General features: G+C 43.0%; 1 long non-coding RNA gene across 1 annotated transcript; it reads left to right on the plus strand.

Moving 5' to 3' along the window:
* Window positions 1–416: 416 nt before the first annotated feature.
* On the plus strand, window positions 417–8,174 carry LOC309350473. The gene is made up of 2 exons (XR_014160413.1): window positions 417–557; window positions 7,654–8,174. It is a non-coding gene; the product is annotated as an uncharacterized lncRNA (long non-coding RNA).
* Window positions 8,175–19,172: the final 10,998 nt, after the last annotated feature.

Genomic DNA, 19,172 nt, shown 5'->3' on the forward strand with positions numbered 1-19,172 from the left:
CTGGTCCTATTTTCCATAAGTACCCCCTGCTTCCCAGAAAGAACACAATGACCAGGGGAAACAGCTCAGGACTGCAATACCTCAAGGACCGCCTCTTTCCATATGAACCTACCCAGACCCTGAGATCATCTTCTGAGGCACTTCTTTGTGTGCCTCCTCCTCCAGAGGTCCAGAGGGTGGTAACATGAGGACGGGCCTTCTCTGCAGTGGCTTCCCATCTGTGGAATGCTCTCCCCAGGGAAGTTCTCCTGGTGCCTTCATTATGCACCTTTAGGTGCCAGGAAAAACATTCCTTTTAAACCAGGCCTTTGGTTGATTTGACTGACATCCTATGCCCTTTTAAGATGTGTTGGGGGAGGGCTGTTATTGGGTTGTTGTTGATTTTATTTTGATTATGTATTGTCTGGTTTTATATTCTGATTTTATTCTGTGAACCACCTTGAGACCTGTGGGTATAGGGCAGCATATCAATTCAAGAAAAAAAGAAAGAAAGAAAGAAAGAAAGAAAGAAAGAAAGAAAGAAAGATGGCCCCATCAAAGAATGGCCCTACCATCAGGTAAAGTGAGATGCTGCTGCCCCCTGAGGCAGATGTTGTGGAGCACAGAGTAGGTAGGGCAGTATGTGCCACATGAGCTGCCCTTCACCCCCTAAGTTAGCACATTGCCCTCAAGTACAGCAGAAGCTGCTGGTCTGTCCACAGTGAACATAAGAATATATAGGATATTGCCTTATACCAAGTCAGAGCATTGGTTCACCTGGCTCAATATTGCCCACATTCACTGCCAGTGGTTCTCTAGGGTTCCAAACCTACCTGGAGGTGCCTGCGATTGAACCTGCAAAGCAAATGGTCTACCACTGGGCTATGCCTTTTGCCTTGCACACTCTGGCTCCATCCATCAACAAAGTGTTGAAGTAAGATTTAAGTGCCCTGTTCCAGCTGGTTTCTGTACATGGAGGGAGGGACCCATCTCGCCCTTTGCTTCATGGAGCTGACTCTGGTCCCATCCATCTGCTGCAGGGATCTTGCTTCTCCACCCCTAGAAAGAACATTCTGTTCCAATTGCTAGATACTATGAGACTGTGGATATGAAGGAAATCACACTCCGGCCCTATTCAACAGCCAACAGGATGAGGAGTGCCAGGTTGTGTGGGTTTGCGGTTTCTCTCTCTCTCTCTCTCTCTCTCTCTCTCTGTGTGTGTGTGTGTGTGTGTGTGTGTAAGCTATTCTTGAGAATCACTCAACTGAAAAGTGGAATAGAAATCTTCTAAATAACAGCTGAGACTGGTCAAACCCAACAGGCTCAAAAGGCATTACTAGTGGCTATCTAGGGACTATGTGTGGGCTAAATAATGGGGGCAATTTCTCCCCTTATTTGCAGCCTTTCCCCTGACTTATTCCATGTAGTTTTGTGGTTAGAGTGTAGTACTAAGATCTGGGAGACCAGGTTCAATCTCCATTTTGCCGTGAAGCTCAGTGGGTGAGCTGGGTGACCACTGTCTCTCAGCCTAATCTTGTTGTTGTTTAGTTGTTTAGTCGTGTCCAACTCTTCATGACTCCATGGACCAGAGCACGCCAGGCACTCCTGTCTTCCACTGCCTCCCGCAGTTTGGTCAAACTCATGTTAGTAGCTTCAAGAACACTGTCCAACCATCTCGTCCTTTGTTGTCCCCTTCTCCTTGTACCCTCCATCTTTCCCAGCATCAGGGTCTTTTCCAGGGAGTCTTCTCTTCTCATGAGGTGGCCAAATTATTGGAGCCTCAGCTTCACGATTTGTCCTTCCAGTGAGCACTCAGGGCTGATTTCCTTAAGAATGGATCGGTTTGATCTTGCAGTCCATGGGACTCTCAAGAGTCTCCTCCAGCACCATAATTCAAAAGCATCAATTCTTCGGTGATCAGCCTTCTTTATGGTCCAGCCTAATCTACTTCTCTGTATTGTTGTAAAGATAAAAGAGAGAGGGGGAGAACCATACGCACCACTTCAAGCTCCTTGGAGAAAAGGTGAGCTCTAAATGTAGTCATAGTAAATCCCTTCCTATTGGTTATATAGAAAAGAGGCATCATTTGGAGAAACTGTTTAGGAGGAAATGCAATTGTCTTCCACCCAGAACAAGATGCTGGCCCTGGGCATCCTCAGTTTTTTAAGACTACCCACTGGCCTGAGATTTAAATCAGGGATTTCCAGTGCACTTCAATAGTCCTGGAATATCTTGCAGCCTAGAAAAATCTGTTCCCACATGAGCTTTCTTGGGCTTATTGAAGATCATGCTGCAATAAATTTGTCAGACTTTAAGGTGCCACAGCCTCTCTGATGTCTTAATGTCATTAAGACATTATTAAGATTATGGCAATAATCTCACAGCCTTAATGTTCTTATAGGCCTGCATTTCATCAAAATCATCAGGGCCTTCATCATGTTCAAACTGCTAACTTCATTTGGATCAAATCATTACTGAAAGAAATCTTTTTTAAAACTCCATAATGGAATCCAGAGGTTCATGATGAAAGTTTTTTGTTTCTGTGTGTTACCTTTCGGAACTGATGGGGAAATAGTTCTCCCTTGGGAGCCCCAATTGAGAGGTAATGGGGAGGACACAGGTCTTTCTGCTTCTCAAAAGCAAACAAACCAAACAAATAGCCTTATATTAGCGCTCTTCCTTCTGGCTGTGGAAATGAAGCCATTTATCAGCCTGCTGAATGTGATCTGTTTCTCCTTTGTAAACCTTTCAACACAAGACACATTTGGCTGGGCTCCTCCCTGTCCCTTGGGAGAGTCGTCTGGAATACAACCACATTACCAGCAGGATTAAACCACCACTTGTAAAGAAATGGATCCATTTTCATTTGGTTCCTTTAAAAACTTTAAAACAGCCTAGAGCTGTCCTCATAAAAACACACATACAAAATGGAGCATTTTTGCATGTTTCTCAGGCTTTAGAAGTCCATTTGAAAAGAAAAATGACCAGTTTGGCTTTTAGAATTTAAGTGTGCTGCAGGCCGGAATGTTACTACTGATATCCTTTTGAACAAAACTACCAATAGTAGTATAGGGACGTGGGTTGTGCTGTGGGTTAAACCACAGAGCCTAGGACTTGCCGATCAGAAAGTCGGCGGTTTGAATCCCCGTGACAGGGTGAGCTCCCGTTGCTCGGTCCCAGCTCCTGCCCACCTAGCAGTTCGAAAGCATGTCAAAGTACAAGTAGATAAATAGGTACCGCTCTGGCGGGAAGGTAAACAGCGTTTCCATGCACTGCTCTGGTTCAGCTTAGTCATGCTGGCCACATGACCCGGAAGCTGTACGCCAGCTCCCTCGGCCAATAAAGCGAGATGAGCGCCGCAACCCCAGAGTCGGTCACGACTGGACCTAATGGTCAGGGGTCCCTTTACCTTTACTTACCAATAGTAGTAGTAGCAGCAGCAGCAGTAGTAATTTTATTTGTACCCTGCACATCTGACTGGGTTGCCCCAGCCACTCTGGGCATTGAGTTTAAGAACTAACTTTCAAAACATGGTTAACAGTGATAGGGCTGCCATACGTTTGGATTTTCCTGGACATTACTGGGAATTAGACATTAGGTGGAAGTAACGTCCAGGGGAAATTTTCTTAAGCCGTAGAACCTAGAAAAAATGTGAAGCACAGAGCTAAGATCCAGACATGGACAAAATGCATCACCTAGGCTAAGTGACACAGATGGCGGCAACATTGTTGGGCTTTCAGCACACACTAAAGACTTTGTTTTCCCATGCTTTCAAAGGCCATATTTCATTTGATTTCATATTTTTTTTCACCCTCTAATATTTCTGCATTGTTATTGCTTTATTGTTGGCTTTTCATTGTGATTTCACTATTTTTTTGTAACATATGTCTAAGAAGGCCTTGTTTTCCATTTTATAATTAATAATAATATTATTTGTACCCCGCTTATCTGAATGGATTGCCCTGTTTTCATTTCATGCAGCATTGTTCCAGTGCTGCTGCAGTTGGTCTTCCACCAAAAATGAAGGTCTCACTGTGGCAAATGACATAACTTAAGTAATTTACATAATTAATCACATAAATTAAATTGTCATTACATTATTCCATTCATTATTCCATCCATATTCATTGCAGTGCAAAGGAAATGCTATGCAAAGGGATGGTGAGAGAAATAATCAATTATGTATCTTTTGCTGACTGAATGCATCAACAACCATGAAATCACAGTTGCTGAATTAATTTATGTTCTGGATATGGGATGAATTGGTGTGTATCAGCAATTTGCACTCCCATTTCTTTTTTGTTAGAATTCTTCAACATCCCTACTCTTATTGATACGTTTCCTTTGTTGTAAACCATTTGGAGGTCATTTTGACAGAGAAGGCAATAATAATAATAATAGTATTTAGACCCTGCCCATACATTTAGCTTGCACACTTTCATCCTTACATGGCTGAAGGCGGACCAGTTGAAATTGCACAAGTTAACTCCAGGCAAGGCAGAGAGCTTGAAAGTTCTTTTAACACTGGGTCCACTTGGGATTAACCAGCATGAAAAAGGCTTTTAAGCACTCCACCTTGCTTGGAGGGTGAAGACCATTTTAGCCCATCAGCTCCCGGATGCTCTTGAGAGACCTCGTGGGGCCATGACAGGATTGTCAAAAGCTAAACATGACCTGGTCATGTTTTAAATATTAAATGAATGCTATGAAAAGCTCTCTCTCTGTGTGTTGACCAATAAGCCATCTCACTAATAATATTACATTGGAAAATTCCATCAGTTCACAGACAGGCAAGTGCTCAACGTTTTTCTGGAGATAAATAGCCTGTGCTGAATGGCCCATTAATGGAGCATTCGTTGCCTCCACAACACTCCAAAGCTAGTAAACGGAATATGGGGTAATTCAAACCATACAGAAAATGCAGGCTTGAGCATTAAAAATGTTTCATTAGGATTTATGGTCAATGCACTTGGATACCCAATCTTCAATATGATAAACAACAACCAGCTACTTTTAATTTAGATGTGTCTAGGTGCCAAGAACAATGGGGAGGTGGGAGGCATTTCCGAGAGGCACACAACCTCCCAGAAACAAGTAAGATGACACTGGTAATTGATCCTGAAGTTATGTGGATTTTTTTTTTTACAGTTTTACCATCCCATTATCCTCTGTTTGTTTATATTCCTTGCCACATTTTAACTAAAGCCTCTGCTGTGTGGGGAAGCTGCATGTTTGTTGATAGTGGCTGCATGGCGGTTACAGGGATACCAGATGTCTCTCATTTTCATGGATGCCCTTTAAGTTTTCTTTACTTTGGAATCGCACAGAGGGCGAAATGCACCTCCTCTTCCAGAACTCCTCTGCGTACATCGGGGATGGGAAAACTGAGGCCCAGGGGCCAAATGGCCCTCCATCTCTTTCTACCTGGCCCTTGGGCTTCTCCCAGCCCATACCCTTCACCAGCCCTGCTTTGTACCCTCCTTGAGCTTTGTTCTGTTTTGGGTTTTGTCCTTAGAATCATACAATAACAGCATCGTAGAGTTGGAAGATGGGTCAAACAGTCGTTTTGTCTAACCCCCTGCAATGCCTCCCTGGAATCTGTCCTTGAACTCTGATAGTGCTGTTTTCTTGCCTGGCTGGAGAAGAGATCAGGGTGTGAGAGGGCACAGAAACTAGCCTACTTGTACAGAAGTAAAATTCACATTTGTTCTGCTGCCCACTTTTTCCTCTGGTCACACCCACAAATGGCATGTGGCCCTCAGAAGTCTGGCTAGCAGAGAAAGCAGCTCTCAGACTGAGAAAGGTCGCCCACCCCTGGCACAGATGGCCAGAAAGTTTCATCCCATTCCCAGCATCCTCTCTGACAGTGTAAGAGATCTTGGTGGCCACCCTCTTCAATGCCACTTGAGACCAACCTAATGTTTGGGTCAGTTCTGGGTCTCTTGGGCCACCAAAGAGGCCATTCTCTGTTTCCCATCCTCCTTGCCAATTGTATTTATACATGCAACATTATTCCTATAAACACACCGTGCAGAGTTTATACAAAGTTATGCTATGTCAAAATTTGAGCCGCTGAATCGTTTTGGGAAGGTTGCTTGCAAAAAAGAAAGCCATATAGGTTTGCTTAAAACCATAGTGTTAAAATAAAGTTGGCTTCCCATCCCACATTTAACCACGGCAATGAGTGGCCTGATTTTCAGGCATTTTAAGCACCCAGATACCCCTATAAAAAGGCTGGGGATCTTTTCCAAAGAACCTTTAAGCCAAAATGACTGTGGTTAAAAAGTGGAAATAATCTTCAACGTGGGATGGGGTTGGGGAATGCCTTTGTGTTCCAGGGGAAATGGGTTTCAATTTAAAAGTGTTCAGCTGACTTATACTTGGCTCATGCGTAACATCCATGGATTTTTCACCAAGACTGTGAAAGGGCAGCTAAGAATAGCTACGCTAAATGTGTGTGTGATTAAATTGTCTTAATGAAAAATGATGGGGTTGTGGGGGGTGCAAGGGCAGAATGCTGGCACAATTTCTGCTTGCAGAGCTGTCGAAAATCAGAAATAATTGCCTAATCCTACGAGAGACTGCTGGCAAATAAATAAAAAAGAAAGTGTGTTAGATGGGATGTAAACACTGCTAATGCACAGTCATGACCAGCACCATCATGCCGGAAGCTGGTCTACAACATTGTCCCACCAACAATTTGCTGTGGGTCAATGTTGCCATGCTAGAAAATGCTACTGGATTGACTCTAGAGTTAAGGACATGTATGGATGGGAGAGTAACTAATTCAAGTTGTATTTTGATGCCAGCAAACCTCACATTCCTGAATTAATATGTAAACCAGAATGCAACTAGCTATACTTTGGAATTCACACTTCTCCCAATTTTGTGAGGAACTTATCCAATCCAAAACTTTGCACAAAAAAATGGATACAGCAGGGGGAAATGCAAACAAAAATTAATACACTGGTGATTTGTATGCTGCTTTGTCACACACACACACACCCAAAAAAACACATGTTCAAAGCAGCTTACAACAAAGCAAACAAATGCACTTCAAAATCAAACACTGTGTATTATGTTAAAGGAGATAATTTGCCAAAATGTGCGCATTAGGCAAAACCATGTACAAAATGCTTATGTTAGAAGAAACGGGTGCTGGAACTGTAGTTAGGATCACATTGCAACTTTGGTGCATTAATTTCAGTAGGTCTACTCTGCATATAACATAGCCTCTGGCTTGTATCAAATCATGATGTTATTCACCACTTCATTTTGTTTTTCTTATGATTAAGTCGTATATGGTGTGTGTGTGTGTGTGTGTGTGTAGGGGTGTGTGTAAAGGTGTTTACTCATGAGTTGAATTCAGTGCATGCATTCTAACAAGTATGCAGAATATTGTATGATGAGCAAACCACACACTCATGCCTCCCCCCACCCCAATCCTTATGATCCCATATGGATTATTGTGGTAAACATGACCAGATAATATTATATTATAATTCACATATTATTGGACCCAAGCTGGTCATCCTGTCTTTGGCATTTCCTTGTATCTGAGTGCTGCACCATTCTCTCTTAACCTGTTTTTAAGGCCCAGTATTTTCTTTTGTTTGGTTTCCGAGACACGATTTGTGTGGATGTTATCTCACTTATTTATTGTTCCTTTGGCAGCAGTCCTTGATCTTTTGCCTCTTCTCACTCACAAGTGCTTTCAACAATAGATACTTGGCTGGAACCACTGGATGGAAGTCTGAAGTGCTGACTTTCTGAACGTTGGAGCCCAAAGGGCGGAAATAAAAGTTGTAAGCTCTGTTGAGAGGTAACAGACGATATCTTAATATTTCACTAGAGGCAGATTATAAACCATTTATGCTGCAACTGTAGAAATTGATCTATGACATCATGTCTAAGACTTCAGATTGATCACTTTATGCTCTCAGCGTGTCACTCACTCTTTGAACAAAACTGATTGACAGCACCCTGGAATCAACAGACTGATGCCAATTGACACTTTATCTTTGTTAAGTACCATCTGTTCATCAAAAAGGACACTTGTGTTATGTTCACTGTAAGCTTCTGTGTCTCAGAAGAACTTGGATTTGCATGCATTTTGTATCTTTTGGAATCAAAAGGACTTTCTGAATTCTTTCCCACTCATGTATGAGTAATAAAGATCCTTCAGATCAAATCCATTCCTTTTGCCGGCAGCCCAATTTTTAACTGAAGACAGAACATGGCACCATGATTAATTAGTTAATTCTTCATCTGGCAATAAATTCTTCAGAACGTACTCGCTTTCCTTAGTCATATTGGCTGTTCAACTCCAGACATTCCTGAATGAAATGGATTATCTAGAGTGATTTTGGTCTGGTGCACAACCCTGTTTAGGGACTAAAACTACCTTGGTCACCTTGAGGGGGGAGTTTCACTAGGAAAGAGCCAGGGGGAGTACAACACAGCCCAAGACCTTTCAACTATTTTCAGAACTATTGACCTATCCTTCTGAACCATATTGTGGCGGTTAATGTAAGAAAATCCAGATAGTCCAGCACTCAGTTCTCAAACTGGTCAATCATATGCCATAGGAAGCCTGCAAGCAAGACCTAAGTGCAACAGTGTCCTCTCCACTTGAGCTTCTCAGCAACTGCTATTCAGAGGCATACTGCCCTCTGACAATGGAAGTACAGTGGTACCTCGGGTTAAGTACTTAATTTGTTCCAGAGGTCCGTTCTTAACCTGAAACTGTTCTTAACCTGAAGCACCACTTTAGCTAATGGGGCCTCCTGCTGCCGCCGCACCGCCAAAGCACAATTTCTGTTCTCATCCTGAAGCAAAGTTCTTAACCCAAGGTACTATTTCTGGGTTAGCGGAGTCTGTAACCTGAAGCGTTTGTAACCCGAGGTACCACTGTAGTTGTATTTATCTCTGAGAAATGGCTTCCAGAAGCTGGTACTGTGGATCAATTGCATACTAATATTTTTTGTTGTTGTTTAATAGACTGCTTCACAGCATATAGCCATCCAAGTAGGGTACAAGATAAAGCAGAATAAAGGTCTTAAAACAATAAAATCAATCCAGCAAACAACAAACAGTGAAACCACCCGTACAAACACCAAAAGAAAGCCATTTCATCAGGTATAAAATAACTGCGTTACATCTCAGGGAAAGCCCGTCTCCAACAGGTGCCTAAACATCATGACGCTAGGCACCTGTTTGATTTTGGCTGGTGATTGAGTCCAGATTGCTGGAGGTGCAACACTAAAAGCCTGGTTTCTGGCACATGCCTCTGGGGTTATGGTACTTTCAGCTTTGCCCCATCTCAGGAGCACAGGTGCTAGGCTGGGATATATTGGGCAAGGCAAGTCTGTCTTTTGTGCTTTTGACAGGAAACTGGTGTTAAACTATAGCACCCCATTTTGGACAGAATTGCTGACTAGTTTAACCAGGATGTAAGCGCAAATAAAGGGTAGAAGCACAGGGGTGGAAGAGGACAGAAGGCAGGCAGGGATGATTTTTTGGTAATCTTTAGTAATATGGCACCCTGGGTAAGGCCAAAATTTGGTGCCCCCAAATGAATCTTCTCAATAAAGGATCTTCTCAATTTTGCACCCCTTGGCTCAGGAACCAGCTACACATCTCTAAACCTGGCACTGATGCATTGTTTTGTCTCTCAGTTTTGGCTGCTAAACTATGGTTTAGCAAGCCAGGAACTGATTGCCTGAATTGCGCCAATGTGTCCCTTTGAAGTTACTGAAATAATATATTTATGGATTATGCAATGTAATCGCAACTTGCATGCAATTAACATGAGCAATTTGAACCTCGTCTGATTGAGAGCTGGCTGGTTGAAATTGCACCAATTAATTGCATGCAAGGTGGGGAGCTTAAAAGCTCTTTTGTACCAATGCTTACCTGGGAATCGGAAGAATTACTTTTCAGTAAGGATGCAAAGGCGCTGTTAAATGCTCTTTTTAAATTGATGAAGTATGACAGCTTTAACACTGCTGTTGTTTCATCTTAATAGGTGCGCGCCTCTCTTTCCTTACCAGGGTGTCAGTCTTTTCTCCAGCTTCCTTGATGGCTAGCATGAAGCCATCTGCGTCAATGCCTGTCTCATGTTAATCATTCTGTTTTGTTTTCCATTTCATGGGCTTATTCCAGTTAACATCATGCAGATCCTCCTTTGTGTTTTCATTATGCTCATCAGTATGGTATTTGATGTGAATACCCTGTCATTTGGAAGGTACAATTTGTTCCACTCTCTGGGCACACACTTATTTATTTATTTTAAGTACAGTTCAGAATATTAGCTATGTAATAACAAAGCAAACAAAAAAAATCTTTCCTATATGGGCTTTGGCCTAAACAGTCTCAGAAATGTCAATGTCTGCAGTATAAAAATTGGGGAAGAGGGATATTGCTTCAATATATTTATGTATAAATACATACTAACCGAGATATCCCAATAGCACACATCCCTACTTGTGCAATTGGGACTTCCTTTCCTCTACCCATACAGTCCACCCACATGCCATATCTGTTCTGGGGTTCCCTCCAACCCTCTGGAGCAAACATGGACACAGAGGGCATGGAGAGGGGAAAGAAGTCCCATTGCCCAGGTGGAAGTCCTTGCCCTAATGGGATGACCTCATTGCATACAAGCCATAACTTGGCAGTATATGTGATTGAAACTATACTAGCTCCATTCACATACTGTATAGTAGTCAGGCAGCTGTATTTTCTTCAGGAAGAAAATGCCTCCTTTCTCCACTTCTATGATGGGTTAAGCAGGTGTGGGGGATGTGGGTGGTGCTGTGGACTAAACCACAGAGCCTAGGGCTTGCCGATCGGAAGGTCAGCAGTTCGAATCCCCACGACGGGGTGAGCTCCCGTTGCTCGGTCCCAGCTCCTGCCCACCTAGCAGTTCGAAAGCACATCAAGTGCAAGTAGATAAATAGGTACCGCTCCGGCAGGAAGGTAAACGGCGTTTCCGTGTGCTGCTCTGGTTGGCCAGAAGTAGCTTAGTCATGCTGGCCACATGACCCAGAAGCTGTCTGCAGACAAACACCAACTCCCTTGGCCTATAGAGCGAGATTAGCGCGCAACCCCAGAGTCATCTGCGACTGGACCTAACAGTCAGGGGTACTTTTACCTTTACCTTTAAGCAGGTGTGATTTACATATAGCACTTTGAATACACAGTTTTAAAACATTCAAGGAAATTAGTTGGTAATGTTTACCTAATTCAGGCTCCACACAGAATTGGGTAACCTTTGATTCTCCAGATGTTACTGAACTACAGTTCCCATCAGCCACAGCGAGTGCGGGCCAATGACCAGAGTTGATGGGAGATGTAGTTGTGGAGCCCCCTTCCCATAAGAGGTGGTTATGGCATCTTCATTATGCAAACACCAAAACTCTGTATCCTGGCCTTTGACAAATGAGATGCATACTTCTAGGGCCCATCTTATTTCTGTAATGCCGGTCATTTTAAACTGGTTTTGATATTGTGTTTTAATTGTCATAACCCACCCTGGCACCTTGGGGTGGAGGGTGGGTAAATAAGAATAAACCTGAGGGTCAAAGGTTCCTCAGCCCTGCCTTAGCAGGTTTCTTAACAGAAAGAAAGAAAGAAAGAAAGAAAGAAAGAAAGAAAGAAAGAAAGAAAGAAAGAAAAGCATGTTTATTGTAATGTATAATTTGGCCAATGAAAGCTGCCCAGTGCAGTTTTTTCCCATTAGCATGGTAAATATTTCTGTAATCCAACTAAAGCATATAATTGGTACTTGAGTATGTTACTGCTAGAACATGGACCCCAACTGCACAGAACTGTTTCCAGTAGCTACTTATTGCCAAGGTTATTTGTCTTATCACATAAAGGAGAAAGGCTAATCACAAAAACTCCTGCAAATCAAGTTTCTTGAAACTAATTATCCAATTGCAGTAACCCACTCTGCCTCAACCAATTTCCATATGTATTCAACGAGCATGTAAACTATGTTTTCTTAATCAAATTCTCGAGAATAGCTTGATTCTGTGAAATCAAACACACACAGAGAGAGAGAGAGAGACGCTAATACTCTCTAACCCTTGAGGGAATTGGGGACACACTAAGTGGACCCTGAAGTAAAAATCAGCTCCTGGAGGGCACTTTAAGAGGAAGAATCCTGACATTGATGACACTTGTGCCTGCAAAACTAGTACAGTGGAACCTTGGTTCCCGGATGCCTTGGTATTCGAACATTTCGGCTCCCGAACGCTGAAAACCCGGAAGTAAGTGTTCCGGTTTTCGAACATTTTTCGGAAGCTGAATGTCTGGTGCAGCTGTCTGCTATAGTTTCTGGGATGTCTGCGCCAATCAGAAACTGTACCTTGGTTTTCGGACTTCTGGAATGGCTTACGTTCAAGAACCAAGGTACCACTGTGCTTGGATAGGATTATAATTAACTTTTGTGTTTTGCATTTCTCCGAATTTTGCAGTACAGTTCACAGCTCAAAAAACATTTCCAGATGTATGAAATAAAACACATATTTCAGAATAAAATATATTTAGAAATCCAAACACTGAAGTAAGATACATATTAAAAGATGCATTTGCAATAAAATACATATTTAAGAGTTTAAACACAAATTTCTGTATGTTTTTTTAAAATAAAAAAAATCACAGATTAATACAGAAGCAGGATGGAATGGGTTTTAAAATAAACACATATGAAATTAACAGGAACCGGAATAGACAGATTCACCCATCTCTAGTATTAAGGGTAATAAAATGGAAAAGCTAGGCAAATAAGGATATTTCTCAAGAAGAAATATGTGATGGTAAGGAGGCAACTGCTTCTCCTCCACCAGCTTCTTAATCAACTAAATTTACTTGTAACATTTGGTTTCTCTTTCCCTGTTTCGGGGGTGTGAAAACTAGATATTCCAAAGCAATTTGTTGCCTTATTCAGAGAGAGATAATAATGTAGGCATATTTGTACTTACTTTCTGGGCTCTGACACTGCTCTTTTTCTTTCTCCTACACCAGCTGGGTACACACCATACATTTAAAGGACATTCTCAACCCCAACCCTGCCTCAAAAATAAGAATCCTGGGAGCTGTGGTTTGGTGAGGTTGCTGGGAGTTATAGTGCCTTCAGGGATAAAACTACAGTTTGCGGGATTCTTTGAGGAGGGAACTGTGCTTTGAATATCTGGTGGCTGTGCAGCCCTAGTCTCACATCACTTCCTCTTATTTCTCTGTCTCTGCTTTGATACCCGTGCAGCCTTCCCTCCCTGTTTCCTAGACACTGGCTGATCAGTGTCCCCTGCAGGTCTGGCAACCAGAACAAACATTTCATGTGTCTCTTGGTTGAGCCATCCCTGCTCATCCTTTTATAGAGATGTCCAACATATCTTAAAGCAATTTGACCATATCGAGCATGGGTTTCTTTCGCCAAATTTCCATTTGTGAATTCATCCTGCTTTAATTAAGCAATGCAAACAAACACAACATCACTCAGGGCTTGAAATGTGTTGTGGTACTGACATGTCTGTCTGTAAAACAGCCAAATGGATTCACTTGAAAGAAGTTATTTTTTAAAAAAATAAGAAAATAAAAAAAGCTGTTCCTAACTGTGCCTGCACAAGTAACAAAAATGATAATCAAAGTAACCATTGTGTACTCATCATCGTTATCACCCTCATGTTTAATACCCAAGAGCAGGTTACAACAATTCAAAATTCATAATCATAAATTACAGTCACAGGAATAGGGTGAGTGCTGAAAGCACATATTTCAAGTGCCAAAGTCCGGGGTAAAGAGACGTACAGTGAAAATGAAGAGGGAATTTCACAACTTCACAACGGGACTTAATTCATAGGCTCTGACCCAATAGTGCTCCACCTGTGTTTCTTTCTACCTGAAGGAAACTTTGAATTTTGTGGTATGGAACATTTCACAGCGATAACACAGTACAGGTGCATAAATCCTAGATTCCATAGTATCACATACCACCAGTGCCAACAGAAATCTCTGTTTCTTAGAACTGAGAGCAAATACGTATTAGATCCCAGAGAAATCCAATTTAGCATCCTTTACCTTTACCCTTTAATATTCAATGTCTGGGCTTGCTCTTTCTTCCAAGTTGCCATTCTACAACAACAACAAAATTGCCAGCCTACTGGATCCCCAGAGCCCTTTGTCAGTCACTTTTCTTCGCTGTCCTGGCCTGGTCAGCCCCCCACAGAAACACTCAGGAGTCAGGGCTCATGACAGAGCTTCCCCTCCCAATATCCATTTTGCTGCTGGATTAGGTCATGGCAGAGCAGGCCCACCTAGGTAAGCATCTAGGCAAGAGTTGGGAAGCAGGTTCTGCCAACCACACATCCCACAATGTGGAGAATGCAACCATTACATTTTAAAAAATGCTAGTTGGGGCCCCCTAAGCAGAACTATCACAGTGGGGGGAACAGCAGAGCCAGAAAGCTTTTTATTCTGTAAAGGTAAAGGGACCTCTGACCATTAGGTCCAGTCGTGGCCGACTCTGGGGTTGCGGCGCTCATCTTGTTTATTGGCCGAGGGAGTCGGCGTACAGCTTCCAGGTCATGTGGCCAGCATGACTAAGCCGCTTCTGGCAAACCAGAGCAGCACACGGAAACGCCGTTTACCTTCCCGCCGGAGCGATACCTATTTATCTACTTGCACTTTGACGTGCTTTCGAACTGCTAGGTTGGCAGGAGCAGGGACTGAGCAATGGGAGCTCACCCCGTCGTGGGGATTCGAACCGCTGACCTTCTGATCGGCAAGCCCTAGGCTCTGTGGTTTAACCCACAGCGCCACCCGCATCCCTCAGTATTTTATTCTGTAGTTGAAATAAAACAATGAATTTGCCTTATTTGAATCTGAATTTGTCATCTGATCCAGCCTTCCCCATGCTTCTCTTGAGTCTGATAACATTGTGTTGCTTTCTGCAATTGCACAATTCATTTGTTTTGTAATAAATCTTAAGGCTCCTAAAGTTAAATTGGTTATCTCCAAAGCACTCAGTCCAAACCTTATTCCCTCTGACAAATACAGAGACTACACCAAATTAATCTTTATTTGCAAGGGGACAGATGCATAGTCTGTGCACGTCTGATTCTGAATTAATATACAGTGAGTTGAGGGCCTGGGAGGAAGATAAGCTTTTGAACAAACTGATTCTGTATGGTGCCATCCCATAAGCAGCAAGGAATCAGGAAATTTCAGGCTTATGGTGCCCGGGTCTTTCCTAAAACCACAAAAATAGGCGACTGAATGCAGGCCTTAATTTTTTTTATTTGAATATGGCCCTCAGGTTTTATAGGCAACTGTTCATGTCATAGGTGCTGCTGTATTTGCAGCATCTCTTGAGAAAAGGATTAGAAAAATCTGTTTGAAACAAACCAAAATACCTAACCATAGCCCACACCAACAGAAGGCAGAACTCATAAGCTAGTCACAGAATTGACAGCAGAGGGGAATGTCTGACAGAGAAGAATGTGTTTTGGCACCCATAAGCATTTATTCTTATTTCAAAGAGCAATTGAAACCTTACTTGTAATGGTTGTAAGGGGGTTACTTGTGTGTAAATTGCCTTCGGTTTAGTTTGATTGCTTGCCCAACCATGCTTAGGCTCACAGCTCGCCCTCCGTGACCTGCTAGTCACTTGCAGAATCCGTCAGTGGGCGTTTCTTGAATCTTTTCCAGCATAAAAGCTGTTTGACACCAAGTCTCCGCCTATGTTCCCTGCGCGGAACTCGTCTGCGCAAGTAAGGGGAAGGCTGGGGCGTGCCAGCGCTCTCTTCACTAGCTTCTGGTGAAGGGTCTCGGAGCCCTGTGGCCAATTCCTCCATCTCCCTCTCTTCTCTACTGGTTTTACGCTGAATTCCTTCCCCCCAGCTGGTCCCCTCTCCGGCATCACTCTGGAGCCCTGCCTCCGCCTCTCGCTCTGATGTCAGTTCCCTGACATTACTCAAATGGACTCATCCACTCCACTGATCCAGTGGAAGGAAATCCCTATAAATAAACAGGGACCATTTTTGCTTCTTTTTACCCCATATCTTAGTAGGGCAGATGCTTTGGAATCAAGTAACAGAAGAGAAAATGAAAGAAGCTCCTTCTGTGCTGGAGCAACTGGCCAGACTGAGAGGCCCTATCAGAGTCAACTCTTTTGTATAACCAGTGGAGATCCTATCGGCCCCTTGTGTCACATGATCACTGCTAGATGGATAACTGCAGTACCATGTTCTGGTCACCTCCAGTGATTGCGGCAGCACAGCAAAGAACAGGCTAGCAATTCTCTTCTGATTTCTGCTGTTGGTTGGAGGTAGCTGAGGAATAATAATAATAATACTAATAATAGTAATAGTAGTAATAATAATAATACCACAGTATTCTCACCCTTTAAAAAGCTGCTGCTGGAACTTCCTATTGCTTGGCAAAGTGAAAAGCATGAAATGATATTTAAATATCCACAGACACACTGGAAAACTACTTACTTACCTGTTTTTTCTACTGGTCATCCAAGCACATGGAAGAAGGATGATCAGCCAAAAAAGCATGCCGTATATAATTTGCACCCAGAAACAGTGCTACCTGATCTTTGCTCAGTTCAGTATAGACCTGCATAGGGATTAATCATTGTGAAACCATATGGGAAATGAACTAGGTGCATTATCAAAAATATTCTGGCATCCCTCTCTCAGATAAGGAGAAAAACGAAGCAGCTGCAAATCTTGGCATTTGCTACAGAATTCACATCAATATTCAATGAGACTCAAGCAGATGGAGGAAGCTATGTCAGAAATAAAATTGTGTTCTGAAGAAATGAAAGTTTGTTTTGATTCTGGTCAAGACTGTTCAAGGGTTTGGTTGTTAGTTGATTGGCTCTGATAGCGGTTTCCCATTCTCTAGATTTTTTCTTCCCGGCTAATATTGTTGGCTTTATAATTGTTATCCATCCCACATTACAAAGAGAAGGACAAGCTGGAATTAAAGAAGGGTTCCCCCCTCCTTGACATATTTCAGGAAACCATTAAGCTCCATCTTCTGCCAAACGAATAGCTCGGCATAATTAATGCATTAAAGACTTATTAGAGTTGATCAGATTAATGCAAGTCAAAGTTTACCCCTAAATATATCTCTGGTGCTGAGTACAGGAACTAAATGGGAACAGTCACAACTGAAAGCAAGCCGGATATGTTCTGCAGCCTTTGTTCTTTCTTTTCTGTAGCCAGAACTATGTATGAGGTAGCTGAAGCATGTCTATGAAACCTAGGAATATAAGTAGAGCCTTCCTGGATCAGGCCAAAGGTCCTATCTAATCCAGCACCCTGCTCATCAAAATGGCCAACCAGATGTCTCTGGGAAATCCACAAACAGGGCATGGGGACTGAAGTGTAGGTGGGTTCCTATGAGGCAAGACACAGTGATGACAGCAAGAACCTTTACTGAACTAACAGAACTAGACAACAGGGGCAAAGCAACTGCTTATATACATTTCTGAAGGCCTGGGCCACTCCCACTCCCAATGTGATTGGCTGCCTAAACTTCCAAGCTGCGAATCATGACTCAGAGTTTAAGGGCCAATGGCATGGGCTAAAATCCTGAAATGTTCTGTGACTGGATATCACGTATCGAATCAGAACACAGGGGCTCAGAATCCTTAGTCCAGACTCAAGTTCAGGCAAACACAGACCTCTGAATACATAACACCGGCAAGAGCAGTTTCCCTCTGTTGCTCATCAGCAGATATAGTGCTTCTGGCCCAGAATGCAGTGCTAGTCACCATGGCTAGTAGCCATTGGTAGTTTTATCGTCCACAGATTTGTATAATCCCATTTTAACTCCACCTAAGGGAGTAGCCATCACCAGCATTGATGTTGAGATATTTAGGCAAAACTACTAGTCATGCTAAAAGGGACACAGGTGGTGCTGTGGGTTAAACCACAGAGCCTAGGACTTGCCAATCAGAAGGTCGGTGGTTCAAATCCCCGCGACGGGTTGAGCTGCCGTTGCTCGGTCCCTGCTCCTGCCAACCTAGCAGTTCGAAAGCACGTCAAAGTGCAAGTAGATAAATAGGTACCGCTCCGGCAGGAAGGTAAACGGTGTTTCCATGCGCTGCTCTGGTTCGCCAGAAGCGGCTTAGTCATGCTGGCCACATGACCCGAAAGCTGTACACCGGCTCCCTCAGCCAATAAAGCGAGATGAGCACCGCAACCCCAGAGTCGGCCACAACTGGATCTAATGGTCAGGGGTCCCTTTACCTTTACTAGTCATGCTGAAGGAATAGTTTTCATGCTTCTTTTTTCTAATTTAAATAGCAGCTGCAGGGTGGCTGATTAAGAGTGGGACCTTCAAAGCACAATCTTCTACAGCACAATCCTGTTGAAAAGCTAGCCCTAAAGCCATTATTTACACTGTAGTGCCCAGGATCAGTCTGCCTACCAATGGTGTCTCAGGAGGCAATAAATTTCTTCCGCCACAATCTCTTGGTCGTAGACCCCAAATCCCAGGGCCGGCCCTACCACACAGCCAGCGAAGTGATGCATACCCTCCAGTATTCCTCAGATGAAAATAGGGACATTCTATTCTACATCAGTATCACTGCTTGAGCATTTTCTTCTGGTCATGTACAAAAGTTATTAGAGGAGACACACAAGACTGCAGTATTTTAAGCACAGAAATTTTTGAATTTATGTATTGCATTTAGGGACACTTGAGGTACCCTGCCCCCAAGGTCCTATTTCTCAATAGTCTTTCCACTCACCCCCTATTTTGTGACTGCCCCTTGCTGGATCTTTTCTTCCCTTGGCCAGAGTGACAACCTGATAATAGCTTAAAGTAGCTTGTGTTTGGGAATTCGGGACTCCCCATGACAAAGTGAGAAGTTGTGGTGGCTTGAGGGTTTTTGTGAAGGTCCAGGCATTTTCATGGCAATTGAATACTATGAATGGTGTGCTTCAGACAGCATCATGAGATAATAGGTGAAGGCAAGAACTGGTGTTTGGATGGCACAGCAAGACCTTTAAAAGTGCATGGCCCGAGCAGAGGGCCACATCATTCGAGCTCCACTTCAGGGGCAAAATGTCATGAGCCAGCAGCACCAAATCCAAAAGAAGACTCATGCAATATGCTTTGAAGTGGACAAGGTGATGAATAACCTTAAAGAACACAGTCTCTTTCTG

This window comes from Podarcis erhardii (assembly GCF_964252035.2).
Source record: "Podarcis erhardii genome assembly, chromosome: 9".
NCBI lineage: Eukaryota > Metazoa > Chordata > Lepidosauria > Squamata > Lacertidae > Podarcis > Podarcis erhardii.